The 10,213-nt window shown below is 39.9% G+C and overlaps 1 long non-coding RNA gene across 1 annotated transcript; it reads right to left on the bottom strand.

Annotated features, from left to right (window-relative positions):
- Nucleotides 1-5,072: 5,072 nt before the first annotated feature.
- Nucleotides 5,073-9,390, bottom strand: LOC128136362 (uncharacterized). Its single transcript, XR_008233340.1, has 3 exons — nucleotides 9,305-9,390; nucleotides 7,029-7,089; nucleotides 5,073-5,246 (listed from the first exon to the last, which is right to left on the bottom strand). It is a non-coding gene; the product is annotated as an uncharacterized LOC128136362 (long non-coding RNA).
- Nucleotides 9,391-10,213: the final 823 nt, after the last annotated feature.

Genomic DNA, 10,213 nt, shown 5'->3' with positions numbered 1-10,213 from the left:
CCACGGGCACCGTGGCGAGGCCACACGTCCCACGACACTGGCGGGGCTGGGACATCCACTCGTGAAGAGATACGAGCACTGCAGTCAGTTACATGGGCAGATTGATTGGCCGTATTTATATTCCTAAATTAAACAGCGTTGGGCACTGCAGCTTTACTGTCTACACTGATAAACTGATGGTGCGTCTTTGTCTCGGGCAAACAGGCGCTCCCGCAAACGGTGCTCGAACACTTTTGGGGGGCTAGCGTGGGGCAGGGGTCCCTCCCAAGGGGCAGTCAGGATGCAGCCACCCAGCTGCAGAAGGGTTCAATACTGATGTGAGCCGTTGCATCCAGCTGGCCTCGGTGTCACGCTGGGGTCTAAGGCACATTTAATTTAATAGCATGGGCAAAGTCACAAAATCCAGCTTTTCAGCAGCCTAATCAGTTTGGACAGAGGACCGCTCTCGCATGGCTGTATTGACTCTGGTTGGGAAGATGGCTCAATTGGTCCTGTCTCAGATCTCTGCTCAGACTCCAGAGCCGTGCAGACATGGCTTTATAGCTCCTGCTTTCCATTTCCAGAACTAAACTCAGAAGTCAATGATAATTTTCTTCAAAGGGTTGGAATGTGCCCTTCGCCTTTTGCCTTTGACTTGTTTATTAAATTTTTGAATTTTTTTTTTTTTTTAAGTTGGGGACACCACTTAAAGGCAAGAGATGAATTTAGCTTGCAGTCCCAGGGACATCAAATATCAGCTCTTCTGCAGGGGAGAAACTTGTTTTTCATAGCAACCTGTAAGGGAGAATCTGTCTCCCGGTACATACAGACTAAGTGCTGTTTTAATGGCTTTGACTTTTGGAGCAAAGGCTCAGTGAGTTGTAATTAGAGCTGGTCATTTGTTCTTAATGAAATCATTTTCCAAGGGGTGTGTGTGGGGAAGTCGCTTTGCCCAAATAAAAACATGTTGTGAAAATGTGCTGATTTCAGTGACATTTTTATGGGAGTAAGTCCAAATGAATAATTTCAATCTTCTCCTTGCATTTTGATAATGTCAGAATGTTTCATTTCAAGAATATTGAAACATTTCATTTTTGCAATGCGGTAGGAGAGAGCTGTGGAGCGCCAAGTAATCTTGTCTTCAGGATTTGTAAAGCCCAGAGTTTAAAGTAACAAAAGGTGGTAGGGCCTGAGCCTGTTTCTCCAAAGCCAATTCAGACATGATTGTCCCTGTATTAGGTAAATGGGGTCCTTTGATATGTCTTGAGAAAGCTACAAGGAATGAATGCAGAAGAATTACTGGAATTTACAAAGAGAATTTCATTTGTAATTGAAGAAAAGTAACGAAAAGCCAAGTACAACAGAGGACAAGCAACTAACAGAATTTTCACTTTGCAAGGGTTTCTCTCCACGTACACGTTTGTTTTTTTCACTTAACGAACCTCACTTTGAAAGGAAATAAAACCAGGCCCATTTATTTCAGAAGACAGGGAGCTACTCAGAAGTAGCCGTTGACCTTCAACCTCATGTTTCACCTTAGTCTGAGTTCACTTTCTTGCGCAAACAAGTTTTTCTGGCCTCTTTGGCCAGCCTCTCTGCCAAACTGTTTCAGGAAGCTTGACACTGCGTAAACGCCTGCAGATGTTCTTATTTAGGCTGCCATCAGTGTATGTTGCTCCCCAAATCAGGGAAGTTTCAATGTATTGTGTGTAACCAAGATGATTTATAGACGACCAAGAGTCTTATAAAAGAGTAGGTAAAGAAAAACCTAAACAATCAGAAATTAATGGAGGTAAGTGACCTAAGTGCAGTCCTAGAAAACTAAAGGAAGTATTTAAACTCCGTAATTTAAAGGAGGTTATTCAAGGACTGTTTTGAATGGAGTGGTCAATAAACATTGGGAATCTTAAATCACAATTAAATTCCATTATTTGTCAGCATTAACCCAAATGAGCTTGTTTTCTTTTAGCTGCCGTACTTGAAATCATTTGGAATCTAATTGGAAACACTGAAAATAAATTAAATTACAATATTCCATTTATTGCATCACACAGGAAAGTAAAAAAAAAAAAAAATAAAGCTCAAATAAACTTTGCCAGCAGTGTTTGGTAAGTTTCCTGATATCCATGAAGTCGGTGGCTTGGGATACGACTATGGTTGCACATGTCATGTACACATATGTATCTCCAAGTTACCTTTAAAGAAGCTTACTCACACCTGGAGAGTGTACGGTTTGACCTGGGCTTATTTCAGCATCTCACACGGCTTTAGTGATCCATGTTTAATTTAGTGCTGCCACGGCTGTATCCCTGGAAGCATCCAAGCTAGTGAGTTTAACCCTAGTTTAGGCACGATGACATGAATCACACAGAGCTGTGGCTGCAGGGCAAAACTGGCCTTGATCTTGGCCTAGAAGCGACATCACGCAAGAAAATAGCTTTTTCTTGGTGCTTTGTAAAGCCTTCTTCATCTCCTTGCTCTTTTTTTAAAATGTTGGAAAAATCAGAGAAAAGGTGTGAGATGAGAAAGTATTGAGCTGAAAGACATTGGAAAGGTGGGAGTAGAGTTTATTGTTGGCTGGAGTCAGAAAGGTTTATAGTCTCCCCTTGTACAGTTTCACTGGTGGAGTGACATACCTCTTTTTGGATAAGGGGGATTTAAATATGAGCTTCTGTCATAGTTGATTGGTTTGGCATCTTGATGGGATAGTCCTTTCCGAGTTGTCAGTTTATGAATATATAATCCTTTAAGGCACATGTAATAGGGAATTAATTGCTTTTGCTCTTTGGGAGGACACATTCAGCATATCTTTAGAGTTTTAATGCTTTCTTCTATTCTTTCCATTTTATTTTCTGTCTATTTCATTTCATCAGTTTTTAATATGAGTGGAAATTCTATTTGAAATAGGTCAAAATACTCCCATGTCGTCTTTTTTTTTTTCAAATAGTCTTTCTAAATATAGATAATTGTTAGAAAATTTCAGACCTTAATAATCACTAGTGTTATTGTCCTTCTTTAGCAATCTACAGAACAGAGATTCTTTATTCTAAGTTTATTAAGAAGCTACAACTTACATACAAAATGCATAATGAATTCTGCTATGAATAACAATATGCTAATGTTCAAATAACTCCTTATATTAGTAACTAATGATCACCTCTAATAGCACTGCTATATTTGTGTGTAAACCACCTTCCTATTTATATAGCAATTACATCATGTGTCTGTTATCTGAAACGTACATTTGAATACAACAAATTTCCAAATAAGCAAATATATTTATGTAGCCAAGTGCAAGCAGACACAAGCTCATTTCACGCATCCACTAAGCGGGGCAGATGGTGGTTCATGTGGCACTGGGCTCTATCATCTGGTGTGAACTCATGGCTTGTGTGCTAGCATGGCTATACAGCTTGCGCATCTGACTTGGCTTGCTTCTGGCCACTTGAAGAGTGCCAGTAGACTTAATTTTCATTTCTATCTGTCTACAAGAAATTAAAAAGCTGCGCTGTGAATGCGATATGATACGTGGTGGTGGATTGACTTGATGCTCCCTCTGTCATTAGAGTTGTCTCACAGCGAGGAGAGCTGGAGTCACATTTCATGGGAGCCATTCATACCAGGGCATCGCTTTTGCTGCTGGTCCCCACCTGTGGAGATGCAGTTGATTAATGACTAATGAGCATATGATGATGAGGAGCCAGAGAGACACCATACTACTGCAGGGATGCTGTGGATAAACAAGGGAAAACAAGATGCTTACGGGAAAGCATCTGAATGTCTTGAAACCCTTTTAATAACATTGATAAAACTTTTCAAGAAATTTTACAATTGTTTTCCTTGTGAATTTCATGAGCGGAGATACAGGAGAGAAAAGAAAGCTCAGTCGGTTCCTGTGGCCTTGGAAACCAGATTCTATACATTTTCTGTCTATGAGTTCCTAGGAAAAATCATTTAATAACATTCCATAACAAAAATGAGTTTTCTTCTTTTCATCTCTCTGGGAGGAAACAGAAATTGCCTGTGAATTTCTGTAATTACCCCGACCACTCATTCAATAGAACATTTAATAAAATAATAGCAATTCTTCTAAACCAAGAATTACATATTTATTATTCCTTAAGCATCACATATATAAACATATTTATAAACAATTCTTCAAATTTAGGAAAGGGCTGTGTAACTTTGTCCCAGTCTACAAATAAATCATTGTAATTGTGTTAAGATGCATTGTCACATCAAGACGGAGGGTTAGGCCTCCTAACAAAGCTGTTGCTTTTTGACTTTACCATTTTGAATCATTCAGTTTTGACTTTCAGGTTATACTAAAATACATCTTTGATATGCTAGACAGAATGAGCTGCTTAAATCTCTCACTGCAAGGCATTTCTCTAAACTCTCTAATATTTTTTTCTGGCTCTTCACTGCATCCTTGACAATTTTTCAGTATCTTTTCAAATGTGTTCTGATATCAATCTCACCAATGCTGTAAACAGAGGTAAAAATCACCTCTCTGTCGTGCTGATTTTGCATGCTGCCAAATTCTCTGCACCCACCTGTTATTTCTTGGTTTTGTTACCCATATTAGAGAGTGGTTTCATGGATACCCCAATGCACCTGAAGGGCAGTGATGTGCCACCCAGAAATGACAAAGAGTGCAAACCAGGAATTCACACCCAGATTTTTCCACCAGACCCAGAATCCTGAGAAACTATAGCAAAAGGTGACTAATTTCAAAGTATAGTGCTTTGGGCCCACTTCCAGCACCTTTGGAAATGCTCCAGGATCTTCCTCCACCCTCCAGTACCACTCCAGAGAGGTACGGCTCTTCTATAGGTCTTGTGTGGATGGTTCCATATGGATGTCTCAGATACTTTAGTGCATCTCAGATGTCATTAGCCTCCTTTATTCAGGTAACCGCAGTCAGACCTTTGGTTCCCTTTGCAGTCAGGGAAGAGACGTAAGCAACTCCGAGGCTGGTTTAGCCTCCCCTGCTATTATTTACTTTGCGCCTGGCATCTGGTAGCCTCACTTGTTGCTTCTCAATTGTAGTCTTAGAAAGAAAAATGAAGTCTTTCTCTACTTACCTTTGCCATGTCATCATCCCTGATTTTAAGACCAGTAGCGTATCTTCCCACATATTTTTTTCCCTCAGGCTGAGTCCCAGTCTTCTTTGCTGTTCTTTACATAAGAGTTGTTTCCTAACTTTGATCATCCTTGTCATCCTCGAGCATTCCTTGTCATCAAACTAATAATCCCCCTGAAATCTAAACATGATAATGAGTTTCAGATGACTCTCAGATAAAAAAAAAGAAAAAAAAAATCAGTAGTGCTATCACTTTTTGAAGGGAAGACTCTTCAGACTCCCCTGAAACCCACAGGAGTCCTTCCCTTGACTTCTGTCTGTGAGCTCAGTACGTAGAGGCATACAGTCTGGTCCCAGAGTGAAAAACAGCACTTCAAAAGTGTAAAGAAAGCAAAAATCTGAGAATTTCCCATTATGGGTTTAATCCAGATCCTTAGACATTAATGATAGCGTTTCTTTTAACATCAGGGTTTGTTGGACGAGGCCCAGGCTGGCTGTAAAAATGCTGAGCATACCTTTTATTAAACGTTTTGTTATTTAATGTGCCATTTTCTGATGTATATTTGATAAACAAATTTGTTACCAGAAGCATTCTTGTTACCAGTGACATTTAAACACAAATGCAGATTTATATATGAGTAATTGTGTTTCAAGAGTAACTGTGTGCATAAGTCAGCATTTTGCAAATGTTACAAAAATGTACAAGCCCAAGCAAAAAAACCTACTTGCCCATCTTCTGCTACATTTGATGTAATGAAAGGTGATTACATCCTATTCACACATTAAAAGAAAGCACTCATTTTGGATAAGACCATGATTGAAAATCTGTTGAAGTTAATGGAAGTCTTTCAGTTGGTTTTGGTGGAATGTGGCTCAGGCTTTCAGAAGGAAAGTAAGGTTTTGCAGAGCTGCTAAGAGATCTCTTGGGATTACAAACGAGGGATTGTCACCTCAGTGTTCAGGTGCTGTAGAAACATCTTCTCTTCTGAAGCTCTTGCCTCTGGCACTCATCTTCTTGTTGCACTAACATAAAGAAAGTGCTGTTGACTCATATCTACCAGAGGTGAAAATCCAATCTCACCTATGTCCTTGCCATATAAGAACATTTAGAAAAGAAATACATGTCCTTAAAATTATATCAATTCACCTTACATGACTAAGAAAGAGGCCATTTCTAAAGGATATTGATTAAAATGGAAATACATTCAAATAAATGGATTCTTGGCTTGAAATAACCTTTACAGTAAGTGAATGGTCTATTTTGAAAGTATGATGGGTGTTCTGCGGGGCACTACTGTATCTTAATTTTATTTCATTGCTATAGAGAGTTTTCTCTGTTTATGAAAATGCTATGCAAAGTGAGATCTATGGATTTCAGAATGGGGAGGAGCAGGAAATTTTGTCCTAAAAAGACATTTGCCTTTCTACTTCTCATCATTCTTTAGTATCAACAAAGACCAGAGCCAGAGACTCAAGGGAAGATGAAGTTTCAAACACAAAATAAAAACCGGTCCCTTCCCATGAAAGCTCATATTTTAAATGAGTCAAACAAAGAATAGGACCAAGGAAGTAATAAAATTCCTGTTGTAGTGACAGGTGCCAAGAGATCTTTATCTGGTCAAATCCAGAAAGGGAATTAAGGATCTTAACTGGGCAAATCTCAGCTCTCCTTACAATGAAGTGATTTTACAGCAAATGACTTGATAAGCAGGGAAAAATCTGAAGAAGCCATTAGACAACTGTGGAGCCATGGGGGAGACTGAAATTCTACATCTTCTGTAACTTGAGCAAAACACTTCTGAAAGGCTGGTCACTGCACCAACATAATCCTCATAGTCCCCGTCATCTACGTCCATATCTTTTGCATCCCAAAGGTGGGCTTTGCTTTTGAGGCTGAACTGCTGCATAGGTACAATGCAAAGATTGCAGGTTAGAAAGAGCAATGTATGAGGTTGTTGCTTACCAGTTGTAGCTCTTGGATAGCGAGTCTCAAGTGTCTTCTTCCAAGGTTGCTTGGTACTTCACTGGGGAAAATAGAGGTGCTTGCAAGTTCTCCTACAACTGAGCTGTTAGAAGTATGCTTTTGCATCAGTGTCGGAGACAGATACCTAAATTCTGCAGAAGCTGACTGGTAATTTGTTTTTCCTTTTCCTGGGTCAGGTCTCACTTTGCTTGCAGAAGTCTATACAAGGACTAGGAACTGAACTCATACCTGCCATCAGCTATTTGTACAACATGACAAAACCCCCCAAAAACAGAAACAGAAGCAACTCTGGTTATGGGTAGGAGGGAGCGTTTCTCCTTGCCACCTAGCAATACTGCATGGCAACAAGACCAGGAGACTGATTCCACGTGTTGTTTTTTTTGCCAGAAACTAGAAAAGGCTCTCTGTGACTGACTTTCAAGCTCAAACATGAGCCATTAAAAGTTCGTGTTGGAAAACTGGACCTACTGTTATATATGTCCACAAGTCCTATTCAAGCAGGAGTAGGTTACTGCCTGTGCCACTGGATGTTTGCCTGCTCTTAGTATATAATACAGTTGGTCGCTTGGTTGATTTTCTGCAACATGATATCCCTTTCCTGCAAAACGACAAGGAAGATCAAATGTCCAGATAGTGAACAGGAATATGAAGGTCTCATGCTGGAACTAAAGCACATTTATAAATTAATGTTGAAAGTAAAACAGAGAGGAATAAAGTAGAGCTTAAGGAACCATATCTGTAAAAAAAAATTAAGTAAGAAGTCCACTGTTTCCCCCTCACTTTCAGAAAGTGTCTGTAGGAGGAGTTAAAAAGTTGCATGTAAATATTTTCCAACCCCCAAATTACCAAAATCCTCATGAACTTTAAGGACAGCCCAGGCAGTGTGGACTCTAGAACACTTTGTGGTAGATTCCATATGCTCTAGGATGTGTGAAGGCATCTTGCATCTATGTTTCTGATTAACTGGGAGAATCCCCAGAGACTTTATAGACTCTGACAAAACCCAGATATTGCAATGGTAGAGCACACAAGAGAGTGAAGGGTTTCACCAGTGAATTTGCAAGAAAATGAGTTTGCTGATGACAATACTAGAGGCTGCACTGAAACTTTGGGTCTAAAGGTTTAAATACTCCCACTCTGTCCTGTTGTGCTACTCCTGTGTGAGACTTCCCAAGCAAAGACACATGCTACTATATTTTCAACCAGTTTTCTCTTCTCTAGGCTTTTCTAGCCTAAAAATGGACCAATTCTATCTGTATTGAAGCAAACACCAATGGAGGAACAAGGTGTATTTCATAGAATCATAGATTAGTTTGCGTTGGAAGGGACCTTAAAGATCACCTAGTTCCAACCCCCCTGCCATGGGCAGGGACACCTTTCACTAGACCAGGTTGCTCCAAGCTTTATCCAGCCTGGCCTTGAACACTGCCAGGGATGGGGCATCCACAACTTCTCTGGACAACCTCTTCCAGTGTCTCATCATCCTTACAGTGAAGAATTTTTTCCTTACATCTAATCTAAATGTACCCTTTTTTAGTTTAAAACCATTACCCCTTGTCCTACCACCACACTCCCTGATAAAGAATCCCTCCCCATTTTTCCTGTAGGCTCCTTTAGGTACTGGCAGGCTGCTGTAAGGTCTCCCCGGAGCCTTCCCTTCTCCAGGTTGAACAACCCCAACTCTCTCAGCCTGTCCTCACAGGGGAGGTGCTCCAGACCCTTGACCATTTTCATGGCCCTGGCTTTGGCATTTTGTGGCACATGAAAATATAAAGATGTTGGTACATATTTCTTTATAAACTGATAAACTATTTCTAGGCATATCCTTAATCAGTCCACTGATCATGAGAAAAGCTGAAAGCAAGATCTCACAGGCAAAGAAAATGCAAATTTGGCTTTAGTTTGAATGCACACAATAAGAAAATGCACTATCTGCTGCATGATGCTCCTGTGACCATAACGTATTTATCCTGAAGCGAACATGCGCACCTGTTGCGATCTCGTCTTTTTTTCTGAATTTGATAATACTTGGCAGGTGAGTTTCTTTGCCAAATAGCAACACTGCTCAATATCTGCTGGTGCTTCCAGGCAAAGATCTTAAAATATTTCACCAAAATAGAAACTATTATTCTGAATTTCTGAGTATGCAAGCCTTAGTATCACCGTTTCAGAAGCAGACAGACACCAGGAAACATTAAACAACATTTCCAAATACATAGAGTGTATCAATGACCTGATAAGGAGTATATTCTCACATTTTTAATTGTGTGCTTCAAAATCTTGCTAACATTTTGTCAAGGGGAGGAAAGATAGGTGCTGCAGCTTTAGCAGATGAGTTCCCTGGAAACAAAAATGTTAAAATAATGTTTCATAAGAGACAAGAAGAATCTGAGAAGCACCCTTGTTAAATTTATGAAATCTCCCATATGAATCCCATATGAATAAAGTGGCTCGTGAGCAGGCAGATATTAATCAGCACACAAGGCTTTGAAATCAATACATTTATGATTCAAGGCGCTCAAAGTTGTTCTCTGCACTTCTTTGCAGAAGGAGGGGAAAAGAAGGTACACAGATTAAAAAAAAAAAAAAAGAAAGAAAAAAATAGGTGTTTGGACAGATCTTCTGGAGACCTAGGGGTATACACAGGGGATTTTTTCCTTGTTCTTTAAACATAATTTAGAGAGGATACATACTTTAAGCTCTGGTTTATTTTCACTCATAATTCAACTCCTCCAGCTCTCTGCTTTTCTTTAAATTCCCTCTAGTTTTCAAAAATCTTTTTGAAAGCCCATGCCCAAGAGTGAACCTACAGTCTCAGTTGTGGCTGTCCCCCCGACTTGTATGTATACATACAGAACATATAGATACATACTTCTTCCTGATATATTATCTTTGTGCAGCAATTGCTGTCTTGGTCATCACAAAGGCTGGAGCCAGGAGCTGTCAGAACTAGTAACATAAGCTTTTACAACTTGCACCATAAAATTGTTCAGTACCACAACATTCAGCTTTGCAGCATCTGAGAAAGCTGCTGAGTGAAGTCCACAGCATTCTTGCTCTGGTGCCTCAACTTCATGTGCAAAGCAAAGGGAAAAGCAGTGACAAGGAAACACTGAAGCAAGAGATGGGACCTAAACACATATCATCCTTGAAAACAGCACCCT

The sequence above is a fragment of the Harpia harpyja genome, chromosome Z (assembly GCF_026419915.1).
Source record: "Harpia harpyja isolate bHarHar1 chromosome Z, bHarHar1 primary haplotype, whole genome shotgun sequence".
Classification (NCBI taxonomy): domain Eukaryota; kingdom Metazoa; phylum Chordata; class Aves; order Accipitriformes; family Accipitridae; genus Harpia; species Harpia harpyja.
The sequence above is the reverse complement of the archived record's forward strand: the minus strand, read 5'-3'. Positions and strand labels throughout refer to the sequence as shown.